General features: G+C 39.0%; 1 long non-coding RNA gene across 1 annotated transcript in view; it reads right to left on the bottom strand.

Moving 5' to 3' along the window:
* LOC126397826 (uncharacterized) overlaps positions 1 to 8,449 on the bottom strand; it is a 12,131-nt gene extending 3,682 nt beyond the window's left edge. Inside the window, exons 1-3 of the long non-coding RNA XR_007570717.1 lie at positions 8,299 to 8,449; positions 2,564 to 2,704; positions 1,673 to 1,789 (exon numbers count right to left, since the gene is read on the bottom strand). This is a non-coding gene — a long non-coding RNA (uncharacterized LOC126397826). The remainder of the gene's footprint in view (positions 1 to 1,672; positions 1,790 to 2,563; positions 2,705 to 8,298) is intronic.
* Between the last annotated feature and the right edge of the window lie 1,347 nt (positions 8,450 to 9,796).

Raw genomic sequence — 9,796 nt, 5'->3', positions numbered from 1 at the left:
TCACTGTTTCAAACGCGTATTGCAACAACGGTAGCCGCTGTGTACCAAAAAGCTATGATAACATTGATGAAACCATGTCATCCGATACTTAATGGAGTATTCATTCAGGCTCCTACACAGACACACGTGACGCAAGTTGACAAACCGCCTCCTCACCATGCTGCCTGTGTGTACAACGTAGGACTGTTGGGGCGGATGTAAATCGAAACAAACCAATCACGTCTTGTCTTTTGACAGCTGACAAGTGTCTCAACCTCACACACCTCATCCCTCTCCTCGCAACACTGCGCCGCTAACAGCTGTTAGCTGCTGTTAGCCGTGATTGCATTACCTTTCTCCTTCAGCAGCTCTTTCCAGCTGGGAAAGGCTACCCTGATGTTGACCCTTGTTTTTTTAATTCGCTGGTCATGTCGCCTTTTTGATTCCCTTTTGCGCTTTCTTGGTGACGAGGATTCCATCTCCGTTGATGCTGCATATGCATGATCCTGCATTATGCTCAAAGAGTGGGACTTTGTTTCAAATTTGCCAGGGTAGTAGCGAAGCGCCTCTTGCTCCTCTCCCTCGGCTTCTCAGTCACGCAGCGCTGGCCTGGCTCTTAACGAAAACGCCTAGTATGTCCCTTGCTGGCAAATGTATTCTCAAGATGGCGAAACATTATGGAACCCCCCAGACGACTTGCCCGCACAATGTACAAACAAATCCGAAATTCTCCTTTTACGAGAATAAGTCAGATTATTGGTGGAGGTAATAATACACCAATGATGACATATTTATGAATGCAGACATCAATTTTTGCCAATAAACAACTAAAAATGTTACACAATGTCCCTTTAAAGTTACTGAAATCAAAATCATACTCATGTGAAAGTACAGAAGTATTATCAGCAAAATGTACTTCAAGCATCAAAAGTACTCATTATGCAGAAAAGTGGCCACTATCAGTGCTATATTGTGATATAGTATATACTTTATGATTTTCTGCTGTTATGACTCGGGAGGTAGAGCGGGTCATCTATCAGAAGATCAGTGGTTCGATCCCCCTCCAGTCTGCATGTTGAAGCATCCATGAGCAAGAAGTCTAGATTGCTCCTGATGGCTGTTTAATTGGTGAGAAAGGGTGATTATATTATATTATATTATATTATATTATATTATATTATATTATATAAGCAGCAGTATTAAGTATATTAAGTATAAATACTCAAGTACAAGTATCTTAATATAGCAGCTTGAGTTAAGTACAGGACTTTAGTAGATGTAGTTGCCTTTCTTGTTGTAATTGTAAAAAAGTAGTAGTGCAGTTACAAGATTGGAATAAGTTCAATGCAGCTAAAACAAAGGTAAGAGACAATGAAAAAAAGTAAATGACTGAAAGCATAAAACAAAAGAAAAAACTCTAATGAAAAGCCATTTATACAAATGAGCTTTTAAAAGAGGAAGGCAGGTGTATGTTTGAACTTTGGACAGAGCCAGGCTCGTTGTTTCCACCTGCTTCTGGTGTTTATGCTAAGCTACGTTTATCGCCTCCTTACGCTAGCTTTATACTTACCGTACCGACATGAGATTAATATTGATACTCTCAGAAATTCTGCGCAACAAGTCCCAAATGTCAAACAATGTCTTTGATGAAAAGCCTGCTGTGCTCTTCACACAGATATAGAAGTGATCTTACTTTGCCACTGAAGCTTCCAGGTTGAAGTTGAAATCAATCAGCTGTTGGGACTGATTCTGTTTCATCAGCAGATAGACGGCTGTTGGAAACTCTGCTCTGCTGATCTGTTCGTCATCACTGAAACAGTAAAAATGGAGAGTCATAAAGTCAGGAAATTGACTCAGTAAAGGCTCCTATAAAGCAATATCCATTTTAAGTTTGTAAAATTAGTGACCATAAGCTTCTAGGTCATTTTGGGCCAAGCAAGGCTGCAATTGCAAAACTTCTGAGTGTGTTGAACAGAGTCTGAGTGTGTTTTATTGCTTAAGAATTAAATTTTTTTTCCTTTAAAAATTAAGAATACACCACATACAGAAAGCTGCAGGTTTGTTCCCTCTATTTGCAGTATTTTTTCTAAATGGTGCACGTGTTGTCAAATTGGTGAAGATGTTTTCTTAATTTGTGTTGTGTATTTGCATATGTGAATGTTTTTAATTTGCAGTGTGTTGAGCTCTCAGGGCTACAGTATGATACACAGTGGCACAATACTGACAGAATAAGGCTCCTGCCTTTGAATAAATAACCTCTTTTCTTTAAATTACCAGCAGGTGGCTTTGATGCCCATTAAGACTGCATGCACATTAGGCCACCTAATATTCACAGGAAAAATAAATACAAAGGGAAAGATGTTTATTTAGATTATTGGTAAGTGATGATTTTATTGTAAATTTTTGATTTGCAACTTATTGATATTTGATATGTGCAGTCTCTCCCACTCTGCACTGGAACTGTTGCACAACAATTGCTGCTGGGATAACAAAGGTTGATCTGTATCTATATCTGTAACTGATAACATTCTTAAAACGTAGCCTTCGTGCCTGTGTGAAGTGTAAACAATGACTCTGCTCTCACTCTGCAGGCAGGTGTTGGCGGCTGAAACGTGTCACGTTGAGCCGCTCGGTGTTCCTGGAGCAGCTGGAGGCTGCAGACTCTGCTGTCTGCTCCTCCTCGTGTTCATCACACAGCCTCATGTTGAATCTCATGCCAAATTACCTGAACGAGAGTCACAACACAAACAACAAATGTGTGTCAGTGACTTTGTTTACATGCACAAAATGTTCCTGTTTTTGGCCTTATCCCAAAAAAGACAATATTCCTGCTTGGCTGTTTACATGGCTAATGAAAATTAATATTCCACTAATATTCCTGTTCACATGCGGAGCATACTCTGATTAATGTGCCCTAACATCACATCAAAATATGGAAAAGTGGAACAACTGTGGCTGTGCCAGGATTTTTTCAAAGTCTCCTGCATGTAGTGGACTTAGACCTTCTGCCTCTGTCATTCCGTCAGTAACCTTGTTGAAAAGGTTGGCTTATTTGCAAATATCAAAAAATCTGTATCCATGTTTATCATAATGTTTAAAAGTAGGTGTGTTTCTCATTCCCATTAAAAAACTGCTGGCGTGTTGTTTTGTGTACAACATACAGAGCTGACCATAAACAAGAGGCCATGAGTCACAAAATGCGACAAAACCCTGCAGTACAGTTGTTATCACAAGGTACATTTACATGTACATTAATATTCCACTATTACTCCAAATATGACAATATTCTGAATTTGATACAGGTCATGTAAACAACATAATCGGTTTGGATATTTAGAATAAGGCCTTTTTCCATTTTCCTGTTACGACATGTGGGGTTTGTCAATATTATTCGGGTTTTAATAGCATTTTTTGGGCATGTACAAAGCACATTCAGAATATGCGTCTCAGTTGGGATTTTTACTGCAGACACCTGTTCATGGGCAGTTCTATGCGTTGTCATGGATACGTTGTACACAAACCCAACTCACCAACGGTTTATAAGGCTGGTGTTGAGCAGACCCCAGGAAATGCACCGGTCAGTTTTCGTAGTAGCTAAACAGTGGAATTGCACCATCACATGTTGCCTTGCAGCCCAAAAAGACTTTCTCCCAGTGACTTACATGGCAAAAGAGATGACTGTAAAATCATTGGATACATTTTTTGAGCATCACAACCCTGTGAAATGATTTGTTTAACTATCGGGATTTAATCCAGTCAGTCTGATAACAACTGGAAAGTCTGGAAGACATTATCCCCATTCAAGTTAACAGAGCACTAAACCAGAAATAGCCAGCTTGGCCGGCGGAAGTCTCTAATGCTGCTGCTCACTGCCGAACAGTAGCGGATCCTGATATGGGCCGAATGGGCGTTTGCCCAGGGCGGCACTTTGTCATGACGTGTGGGGGGCGGCAGGAGCGGGTTCGGCCCACTGGACATGCTGCTGTGTTGTGCTATGGCCTATTTAAGTGCTGGAATTTAGGAGGGTGTCGCCCAGGGCGCCATTTAGGCTAGAACTGCCACTGCTGCCGAAGCAGTGCTGATAATCCCTGGATCATCTGGGTAATTTTGTACATGTCAGCTGAACCATTTTGCCTTCATGCGCCACTGATACCCCTTCTCCACAAAATCAGCTCCAACCCTTGAATCTGTTCCATTCTTGGAATCTCGGTGCTATCTAGTGAACCAGCCCGTGTTACCACTAGTTTCGGGTGGAACCATTGTTACCAAGGATGTGTAATCGATGGAGGGCTTTGCACAGTGCACAATGGAAATAAACAGTAGAAGCAAAATCATGGATTACATTGTTGACCTACAAACTTGCAGAATATGACATGCCTGCTAATGTTGTCATGGTTTGCACTTCAGGTCAACAAAAAACCTGATTTTTTTCTTTGGTTCAAGCTGAGAACCAACTTTTCAGGTTCTGAATCAGTTCATATTTGGACAAAATGCTCTCAACTGTTCAGAATTTGGTGCAAGAACCAGAATGGAAATAATTCCATGTTGGAGGAAAAGGGGTATGATTCGCTCTCACAGGGCTGAACTGGACACATGGAGATGCATGTCCAAAACAAAAGCCAAAATTTCTGGTCAGGCGAAGAAACACACCTACTTTCAAACATTATGAAAGACTTGGATATCAGCAGGTTTTTGGATATGTGCACATATCACAATGCCGACCTTTTTAAGAAGGTAGCTGAAGGAGTGAAAGAGACGGGCTGTGTTCACACGTTCATCCCAAAATTACGCTACTTGTAGGAAATTGTGAAACATCATATTTTGATGCAAAGAAGCAAAATGACCAGCAGCTCCAGCTGTTTTTACATATTGACATATTGTCGTGATAAATGACACCTTAATCAGAGTTTGCACGGCTGCATGTAAATGGGGATATTAGTGGAACATTCATTTTCATTAGACGTGTAAACAACTTAATAGGAATATTGCCTTTTCTGGAATAAGGGCAAAAACTGGAAAATTTGGTGCCTGTAAACATAGTCATTGTCAACACTATTGACTGACTGAGTCTATAACAGCAGCAAACTGCACATGCTTTTGCTACTGTAGCAAAATGTAGCTTTGTGCTAATGGCCAACATAAAACAGCCACTAAAACACTATGACTCCACACATGAAGGTGTTATTTTTGAAAAAAAAAAAAAAACAACAACAGTTGAAAGGGTTTTTTTTAAAATATATATTTCAGCCTTACTTTCAGTAGAGAAGACGTCATTACCTGTTTCCCTTTGTCTCCAAATATGCAGATGAGTAATAAGTGCAGAGTGAAAAAAGCCTTTTTCTTTGAAAGAAAAAGTCGATGATTCAAAGAGCCAAATTGAGAGTAGTTGCATGTCAGCTCATCCTTCTTTAAAAGCAGTTCTTACAACACACACTGTGAATAAATGCATTTGTCTGTACTTTGAACTTTGGCCACTAGATTCTAAAAATAAAGTCAGAGGACATTTATTTCCTTCTGGCAGGATGTCGTCATACAAACAGTGAGATAAAGACGTAAAAGGTTCAGGGAAGTTCCATATTAACTGGACAAACAGATTTCATGCGTTTATACCTTTAAATGATGCATTCAGGTAGAAACTGGAAGAGGCAGTTTCCTGTTAAGTGAGCACATTTTGACATAAGGACAAATCTGAGTCTGCAGGCTGTTATTACTTTTAATGCCTTCAGCTGGTTCAGAATTCAACTGCCAGATTTTTGATGGGATAATGAGCTTTAGCTACGTTTGTACAATTGTAGAATTGATTTCAAGTTTTTATAACTTACTTTTAAGGCTTAACTTGGACCGGCCACAGAATATATATTATAGATCTCTCCACAGAGCCTGATCATAGCCATAGATCCTCTGATGAGGGGGAGCGATCAGACACCCAAACTCTGCACAGCACTTTCTTTAGACACAAAACATATTTTCTGTGTGACATTGCTTTAAATTTGCATTATATACTGTATGTTTCTGTATGCATATGTGCATATGGGTTATGTTTATACAGGAGTATGTGCTTTAATTCTAATTCTGTTTTATTTGTTTCATTATCATATTACGTAGTTTTTGATCTGGATGGTCAGAGTTACACTTTGTTTTACTTTGGTCTTTATCTCAAAGAATGCACTTTCTTCTTTTCAAATTGAATTCTAACTTGTTTTATATTCTATTTGCATTTAGAATTTAATTTTGATGTCTTTTAATAATGCCATATGTTTCTTTTCAATGTTGTCTTAATGCAACCCAACTGCCAGAATAAATTTTGGCATTGTGGATTTCTGCAAAACACAGATGTGTAATGTTTGTACATTGTTATGTAGAAGATACATTGAAACTTTACATTTTAACAGTGCTGTGGCTAACATGATTATGTTTAGGCACAAAACCATGTAGTGAGGTTTAGGAAAAGATCATGTACCCGCTTTTGGTGCCACAATAGTTCCTGCTGGAACACAGCAATAATTTGCAGAAAAAAAAACATCTGCTTTTGGTGGCACAGTCCCCATTGGAATACAATTATGTCTTGCTAAATAACACCCACTTTGAAGATCCTCGCCGAAAACAAAGTAATGTCTCACTAAAAACCAAACAAAAAAGGCTTTGGGTGCCACAATCCCTGGAAAAGCTGCAATGGTTTGCCAAAAAACATTTTGTGGTTAGTTTGTTAGTCTTGAACAGTGGTCTGTAGCTTGGCAGCTGTCTTGCCTAAATGTTATGCCATCCACCATCCACCTCCTCCTCCTGATGACAATCTCAGCTCATGACGCTGGAAATGCAAGGTTGGCTTGCTAAGAAAAAACTCCCAGTTTTGGTGGCACAATACCCACTGAAAATGCAGCAATGCCTCACAAAAAAACAAAACAAAACAAAAGACTTTTAGTGCCACAATCACAGCTGGAAATGCAACATTGGCTCACTATAAAACACCTGCTTTTGATGGCACATTTCCCCCTGCTCAAAACACAGCAATGCCTCATAAAACAATAAATTAATTTAAAAAAACACTTGTTTTGGTGCCACAATCACAGCTGGAAATGCAGAGTTGGCTCGCTAAAAAACCCCATGTGCTTTTGTTGGTACAATCCCTGCTGAAAATGCAGCAATGCACGCTTTTGGTGTGACAATTGTTGTTGTAAATGCGTTGTTGGCTCGCTAAAAAACACCTGCAAAAGTGGCAGAATCCCTGCTGGAAACACAGCGATGATTAACCAAAAAACAATGTGTGTTTGTCTGCAGCTTGACAGGTGTCACATTATCCACCATCTCATCCACCTAGGTCACTTTAGAAAAGTTGTTATGATACATGTGAAACGTGCAAATGTAACCTATCGGTGGTTTGCATACAATGCCAACATTTCATTATGGCCATTGGGCTGCTTAATGCCTTTCTGTGTCTTGTGTAAAGTACTTTGAATGTCCTTGTTGAAAGCTCTGGCCTCTGCTGTCATTTATCCATCTGTCTTTACATCTGATAAGGAGAACAAACTTCCTCATTTTCCACATAGTTTCCACTCCAAAACAGGAGGAGGAAACATTACTTCAGGTGTTGCAATTATGTTCCATCATGAAAGTTTTTCTCACATAACTGGAACTAAGTGCAATTTTTATGCTGTGGTTTTATTGAATAAAATGCAAATGCATTGCACTCATTAATTGGTTTTGCAAAAAATAAATAAAGAAATAAAATCTTGTTGAACAATCACAATACAAAGGTGCAGCAGCAGTTCAAAAAAATGAAATTAACTAATGAATCTATGCCTGAACTCTGTCACACAGTATGGTTGACATTAAATGGAAATATCGATGATTACTGAACCATTTTTACACAATACTTCTTCACATCTGTCTGTCTGTGTTGCACTGATGCACATCTTTTTAGACCACCATCTCTGTATATTGCATATTTTCCAGAATATACTTTTGTACATTGCCCTAGCGCTTACATTTTAAACTGTTGCATTGTACATCTTTTAAATAGTAAGTTCAAATAGTTGCATTTTTTTCTATTTTCCATTTATCCTTTAATGTCTAGGCACCAGGACAAGCCTAAGTTGATGCTTTTTAGTGATTCAGATTTTGTGAGAAATGTGCAGTGAATCACATTTGAAAAAAAAACAACAACCGAGATGAGGCTTTCTGGGCCCTTGAGGGTCTGGGCCCTCTGGTTGGTGATCCAGCTTTGGTTCCATCAAAACAACAAGCACTTCCTTCAAAAGCCTCTCAGAGTGAGCTGATCAAATTAAGCACTCACCATTTTTAAACATACAGGATACTCACCCTCTGCTGTAGTTTGGATTTCAGTTTTTCCTCCGTCATCACAGTCTGAAATCAAAGAAGTGTCCTCAGTAGTTTGCTCTCCAGTTTGACTGGATTAAACTGGTTCTTTGCTACTTGACATTTTTCTGACTGTAAACCAGATTAGATTTGTCCTGACGCCACTCCTACAAGCTATCTGATGGGAGAGCAGCCAAGTCTCCTCCTCCGGTTAAACAAAACTCTTATCACTGGGTCAAAACAGACTTTGAAAGTGAAGCTGTTATTTTCCAGTCACCACTTAATCCTCACACCGTCACGACAAAGGGAGGGTAAGAAAATGTGTCACATGCTTTGTTTAAACCATTTTTGAGTCATGAACATTTAATCCATTTTATAAAAACTGATGAGCAAAGACCATGTTTGTTTTTCTCAGAATTTTGCAAAAGCTGTATCAGCGTCTTTTCTGGAATAATTGTTACAATGTGTTTGTACACCAGAAAGTCTTATAGAGAGAAAAAGTCAGATCAAACACTCCATATATCACTTGTAGCACCGTATTTGAGGAAGGACACAAAATATTGATTTTGTGATGTCTTTTTATCCATTCAACATGTTTTTTGTGCACGTCATATTTTGCTGTTTTGGTATGTAGACTTGTTTTGTACAAATTTGCTATTAAATATGAAGTCTTTATCCAAGGAAGTTAAAGTTTACCAGCTGTGGCATTTGATTACAGTGGAAGACATTAAACCGTTTTGTCTACATATAAACATATTCACTGAGATTTTCTATTTTCCCAGATACTAACACTGCAGTGTTTGCTTTCTGGGATCCAGCAGCTGGTAAAGGCCTAAGATGACCAGCAGCTCGAGGACAGGAAGATGCACATGAAGATCCTGGAAGAGATGGAGGGAAAGGGGAGCAGATATTTGAGAGGAAGAGAAGAACAGATGCAGGAATAAAACAAGAATTAACACCTCTTGGTTGTATGCCTCCATGAACCAGTCAAGTTTCTCTTACAGTTTACATACATGTCTGTGAAAACATGGATGCTTCACACACAGAAGATCTATACAATCAGCACAGTTTCAAGGTGGACACCCAAGATTAGTGTCACCAATTCAGTATCAGACTAAATGTCTCTCCTTCTGCCTCTGAGAAGGAGAGAGAAAAGTGTTTCTAAAGAGCATTATTATGTCACAGTCAAGCTGACCTTTGACCTTTTGGATATAAAATGTCATCACATTAATATTATACCCTATTAGATATTAGTGTGAAATTTTGTCATAATTGGCAAATTAATTGTGGCAAAAAACATGTATTGTGACCAAATTTTAATCAGTTCATACTTGAGATCAAGTGGACCTAAATATCAAATTTGCGGAAAGTCTCTCAAGGCCTTCTTGAGCTTTAGGGCCCTATTTAGATGGTCTAAAGCGGACAGCGGAGGGCGCATAATCCATGTCGCAAGTGTCATTGCTATTTAGATGCAGGCGCAGTTGTCATTTTCACGCCCTGC

This window comes from Epinephelus moara, chromosome 11, assembly GCF_006386435.1.
Source record: "Epinephelus moara isolate mb chromosome 11, YSFRI_EMoa_1.0, whole genome shotgun sequence".
Lineage (NCBI taxonomy): Eukaryota > Metazoa > Chordata > Actinopteri > Perciformes > Serranidae > Epinephelus > Epinephelus moara.
Note: the sequence above shows the minus strand (reverse complement) of the source record. Positions and strands in the feature narration are given on the sequence as shown.